The 6,000-nt window shown below is 43.7% G+C and overlaps 1 pseudogene; it reads left to right on the top strand.

The window, feature by feature from the left end:
* The first annotated feature begins 575 nt into the window (after window positions 1–575).
* LOC115304747 lies at window positions 576–5,384 on the top strand (annotated as a pseudogene).
* Window positions 5,385–6,000: the final 616 nt, after the last annotated feature.

Genomic DNA, 6,000 nt, shown 5'->3' with positions numbered 1-6,000 from the left:
GGGGCAGATAGAGAGAAAATCACAAGCAGGCTCTGCACTGATAGCACAAAGCCCCACTGGGGCCTCATCGTATGAACCATGAGATCACGACTGAGCCAAAATCAAGAGTCGAATGTTTAACTGACCCAGCCACCCAGGTGCCCTTGAAATCCAAATTTAAATTAAATTTCAACTCTGAAAATAGCTCAAGGTGAATTGAGTCCAGAGACATTCCCTTCTACAAAATTAAGTCCTAATGTGTGTTGGTCACAGTGATGGCGGTAATACTTCCTCTTCTGCCTGACAGCTGGCAATTAAAAGATGAAGGAAGTGGCGGCTGGGTATTAAACCCGGCTGTGACGGCTGCGAGGAGGCGGCCTGGGAGCTATGAAAGGGTGGGACCAAGGGACCTGTCTGCTCTAGGGGTAAAAGATCTCTTTGAGGAAGTGACATTTAAGCGGAGCCTTGAAGAATAAGGAAGAGTAAGTCAGGCGACAAAGGGAAGGGGGTGGGGTGGGGAGTGCACTTGTTGCTATGGAAACTACCGGTTTGAAGGCTCTTGAAGGCGCTTGGGAAGGGACAGGCTTCACCTGCGGCTACAGTAAGGCGCCTAGGGCTGAAGGAGGGGTGGGTAGGAGGCTTGGGGGCCACGCTGAAAACTTTGGACTTAATCCTAAAGACAAAAGGAAGCCACTAAAGAGTTGAAGAGGATCTACCTGGACACAATCGAATTTGTATTTGTAAACGACTTTCTGGCTGCAGAGTGGAGAATGAGTGAGAAGGGAGCCGCAGAGAGGGTGTGAAGACCAGAGTGCGGGCAGTGGAGAGTAGAAGATGGTGGATCAAGGGAATTGATCAGAGGTAGAGCTGTAAGCACCTGATCGAATTGCATGTAAAAGGTGAGAGAGAGGAAATGACTCCTAGGTTTCTAGCGTGAGCTTATCTCGTTCCTGGAAATGAGGGACTTGAAGGAGGGGGTCTCAAGTGGACAAGTTTGAGTTGCTTTAGATACTTTGGGTTCAAGACCTCAGGGAGACATCCAAGTGATGATGCCAGGTATATATTTTCAAAATAAATCTGGAACTCAAAGTAGAGATCTGGATTGAAGATGAAATCAAATCTAAATTTTAAAGAGCAAGGAATATGGCTTGTTGGCAAGAATTTTACTTCTAAACTTTAAAGAAAATGAGGAGAAGCATTAGTACATAATACTATGTGTAAGACACCCCACAGAGAATATTTTTGGTAATCCTTACCACCCTAGTGGATGGTATTATAATCCTATTTTTTATATAAGGAAACTAAGGATTAAATTCTTGCTCAAACTTACTAAAATTCCAGATTAAATAAGACCTATTGAATAAGAATCTGTGGGTAATTCTAATAACTGAGGTTTTTAATGAAACTTAAAAGCGCAGACTACTTAAAAGTGTTCACACAAACCATATAAAATCCTCATTTTATTTATTTCTTTAAAATGTTTTTTATTTACTTTAGAGAAAGCACAGGCAAGGAGCAGAGAGAGAGGGAGACACAGAATCTGAAGCAGGCTTCAAGCTCTGAGCTGTCAGCAAAGAGCCCAATTCGAGGCTTGAACTCACGAACCATGAGATCATGACCTCAGCCAAAGTCAGATGCTTCCCTGACTGAGCCACCCAGGCACTCCTGAAACCCTCATTTTTTAAAACAGATTAGAAGAAATCATGATTCCAAGAATATGCAGCCCGTGCAGCAAATGTGTGTGCATTCATGTCCTCGTTTCTTTCACCTGAGCTCCCCATTATCAGTGCTCTTCCTGGGAAACTGTGGAATACTCATTTGTTCATTCATGTAGTAAGTAGTTGTGGTGGACCTACTACTGTGTACCGAATAACAATAGTCATTCAAATATTTATTGAGCACTTACTAAATGCCATGTTGTTTCATGCTCTGGGAGTCTAGTAGTGAACAAAATAAAACAGGTACCTGCCTTACAGAGTTTACATTCAAGTGGGGAAAGACAATAGACAAACATATATTTTTATATATACAGGTATCTATATACACGTATATAGATACATAGATATCCCACATGATAGTAACTACTATGAATATAAATAAAATAGGTCAAAGAGTTGGAGAGTCTGGGATGGAGGAGTGTAGAGAGGAGGGAGATGGTTTTCTATAGGGTGATCCACAGAGGTCCTACTGGTTTGAGCAGAAAGGAGTGAGGGAGCAGCTATGCTATCTGGAGGAAATACAATAAGCGCAAAGGTCCTGAAGCAGAAGTGTGTGGTGTGTTCAGGAAACAGCAAGGAGTCCTGTGTGGTTGGAATGAGAAGTAGCTGGAGGCTGGTCATGAGATTTGTAGGCCATTGTCAGGTCTTGGGCTTTCACTCTGAGTGAGACTGGAGCCACTGCAAGGGTCTGGGCAGAGAAATGGCCCACTCTGACTTGGGTTTCGATGGGATGACTGTGGAGAGCTGAGTGAGGGGGCAACGGTGGAAACAGGAGGAGGACCCGTAAGGATGGTGTTTCAATAATCCAGGCGAAAGGGATGGTGGGAAGGTGCTGCATCATTCGAGTAGTAGATCATTTGAGAGTAGAGCTGACGGGCAGGGTTTGCCAAAGGACTGAATGAGGGGAAAGAGAGAAAGAGAAAGGTGGTTAAGGATGTGTCCAAAGCTTTTGGCTCAAGCAGTCGAACACTGGAGTTGCCATTTGCCAAAATGGCAGACAATGGGAAGAGTTGGAGCCGGCATGAGATCCTCTGTCTACTGTCCTAAGCATCTGGTCTGTATGAACTCATTCAGTGCTCACCACAATGCTCTAAGGCAGGTCCTGTTGTCATGCCTGTTTCATAGACGAGGAATTGAGGCATCACTCTACAATCTACTTCAGATTTCACAGCTTACGTGGTGATAATAATACTCCAAAGGGTACCACTTCGTTGTCTTTTAGGGAAGACAGATGACTAAATAAACAGTGACAATAAAAGCTAGAGCTAATGGTAAGGCAAACCTGAGGAGGCTGTGGCTCTAGAAAGCAGAAGCATCTCCCAAAGTTTGGGGATCATGGAGACACAGGGAGTGGGGAAGACTTGTAAGAGGAAGTGATTTTAAGCTGAAATGTAAAGGATCAATAGTCATGCTACTATTAGCATTTCTATAATTTTAGGAGGGGGGATAGGAAGACAGGAAGACGGTATTCCAGGTAGAGGTTATTTCTAGGAATGCTTGTAAAAAAAAGGAGGGGGGATTTTGAGGAATTAAAAGAATTTCAGTATGATGTTTATGTCTCTTTTAGAAATATTGTTATTGGTTGGTCCCTATTGAGACTTTCTCCATAAACATGGTAATGTTTCAAGGGTTCCCTATGCCTGATGACTTTAGAATGGACCTCTGAAGGAGCAGAGACCTGCTGTCCTTGAATACTTATCAGGTTCCTGTCGTTCCTTAACTGTGCCCATGAGTTCCTACCTCTGGGCTTTGGACTTTCTGTTCTCATTAACAAGGACACTCCAGTCTCCTGTACCACTTCCTGGTCCACGCCCACCAGGTGGACTATAGGGTCTCTCTGCTTCGGACAGATACTTATTTACTTATCTGTCCGTGTCCTAACTAGATTGTCAGCAGAATCTTTATAACTCAGGCTAACACAATGTTGTCAGCCCTGAGTGGATGCTCAGTTCTTTTCCTCTTGAAATGAATGAATGCATACATTTTAATTTACCATCCTTTACTTTTAGTAATGCTGCTACTGGCTTTTTGATTTTCTGTTCTGGTTCTACTCCCCGCAGAATTACTAATTTACTTAAAAACTTTAATTATATACTGCATTGTTCTAGCTTCTTGAAGTTGACTTTGTTGGATTTTTGCTGGCAGACAGGCTTTGTGCAACACTGGGATGCTGATGACTAAGCTATTTTTTCACATCATCTGCTCATTGACTACTCTTCTGGGGATGACAGTGTGGCTTTACTGATAATGTCTGGTTTAAGAACCAGGCAAAAGCCAAAATGTGTAACCATTCTCTTGAACGGGTGCTCGTATATCCAAAGAAGGAGCATAGGAAACTGCTCATGGCCTAATTTCTAAGGATCATGTCTGTGAGTCAGGATTCCCATTTCAGAGACAATGACTGTGATGGGATGGGGCCCAGAGGTATCACCGAGAGTGACTAGAATGAAATTGTTGGCAGCTTTGATGACATGAACCTCTCTGTGACCCATCCCTGTGGCATCTACACCTCTGGTTTGGAGAGGCCCTATGCCATCCAGCAGTGAGCCATTCATTCTTCCTTGTATCAAGGGTTATTATGTGATCGCTCCAGCCCAATCTGAGATTGGAAGAACAGTCACTTTTGCCCTTTGGATTCTGCAGCCGATTGAATTGGATCTAAAGGCTACACGAGACTTGGTCCTGACACCCACTAAGGAATTGACTCAGGTAATCATGCCATTAGGATATTATATGGGTGCCTCCTGCCACACTTGCACTGGTGGGACCAATGTGCATGCTGAGGTACAAAAGCTACAGATGGAAGCTCCCCATATCATTGTGGGTACCTCTACTCAAGTGTTTGATATACTTAACTGGAAATACCAATCTCCCACATACACCAAGATGTGTGTACTGGACAAAGCAGATGAAATGTTAAGCTGTGGATTCAAGGACCAGATCTATGACATACTTTAAAAGCTCAACAACAACACCCAGAGGGGTTTGCTGTCAGCTGCATTGCCTTCCGATGTGTTTGGAGTAACCAAGAAGTTCATAAGGGAGCCCATTCAGATTCTGGTCAAGAAGGAGGAGTTGACCCTGGCGGGTATCCACCAGTTCTACGTCAGTGCGGAAGGAGAGGAGTGGATGCTAGACATTCTGTGTGAGTTGTCCGAAACCCTGCCCATCATACAGGCAGTCATATTCAACACTGGAAGGTTGGTGCCCCTCTGAGAAGATGCATGCCCGACACTTCCCGGTGTTGCCAGGCATGGAGGTGTGGACCAAAGGGAATGAGATGTGATCATGTCGGGGGTCCACTCTGGCTGTAGCAGAGTATTGATTACCACTGACCTGCTGGCCAGAGGCACTGAGGCGCAGCAGGTTTTCTTAGTCATCAACTATGACCTTCCCACCAACAGGAAAATTATATCTGCAGAATCAGCCCTCGTAGATGATTTGGTCATAATGGTGTGGCTTTTAACGTGGTGAAAGAAGACAAGAGGGCTCTCTGAGACATCGAAAGCTTCTACAACACCTCCCTTGAGGAGATACCCCTCGATGTTGCTGACCTCATCTGAGAGGGGCTGTCTTGCTACCCAGCCCTAGCTGGGGTCCCGTCCCTGGGGACTGTAGAGGAGCAGGATAGGGGAGGGAAGGGAGCAAAAGGATGGATATCTTGTCTTGTCTTTTTCTTTGAATAAATGTCACATTTTGAGGCAAAAAAAATAAAAAGAAAGAAAGAAACCTGTTCATAGCAGCTTTATCGTAGTAGTCTAATAACTGGAAGTAATCAGAATTTCATCACTATGAGAATAGCAAAACTAGCTTTGGTGTTTCATATAATAGAATACTACTGTGCAAAAAATGAAATAAGCCATGGACTCAACAAAAGGGATGAATGTCACTGAATGAGAGAAAGTGCCCTGATGGAAGAAACACACACACTATGCATATTCATTCTCCATTGCTGTTATAACACATTACCAACAACTTAGTGGGTTAAACAAAACATTTGTTATCTTACAGTTCTGTGGGTTAGAAGTCCAATATAAGTTGAACTAAGCTTAAGGTGTCAACATTTCTTCTGGGAGCTCTAGAGGAGAATGCTTTTTCAGCATCTAGAAGCCAACCACACTCCTTGGCTTACTCTATCTCCAAAGACAGCAAAGTAACATCTTTGACCTTCCTCCCATCCTCACATCTCTGACTCTTCTCCTGCCTCCCCCTTCCACTTTTAAGGATTCTTGTGAGTACCTTGGGCCCACTCAGATAATCCAGGATAATCTCCTTTATTTTATTTTATTTTATTTTACTTTAT

This window comes from Suricata suricatta, chromosome 10 (genome assembly GCF_006229205.1).
Source record: "Suricata suricatta isolate VVHF042 chromosome 10, meerkat_22Aug2017_6uvM2_HiC, whole genome shotgun sequence".
NCBI lineage: Eukaryota > Metazoa > Chordata > Mammalia > Carnivora > Herpestidae > Suricata > Suricata suricatta.
Note: the sequence above shows the minus strand (reverse complement) of the source record. Positions and strands in the feature narration are given on the sequence as shown.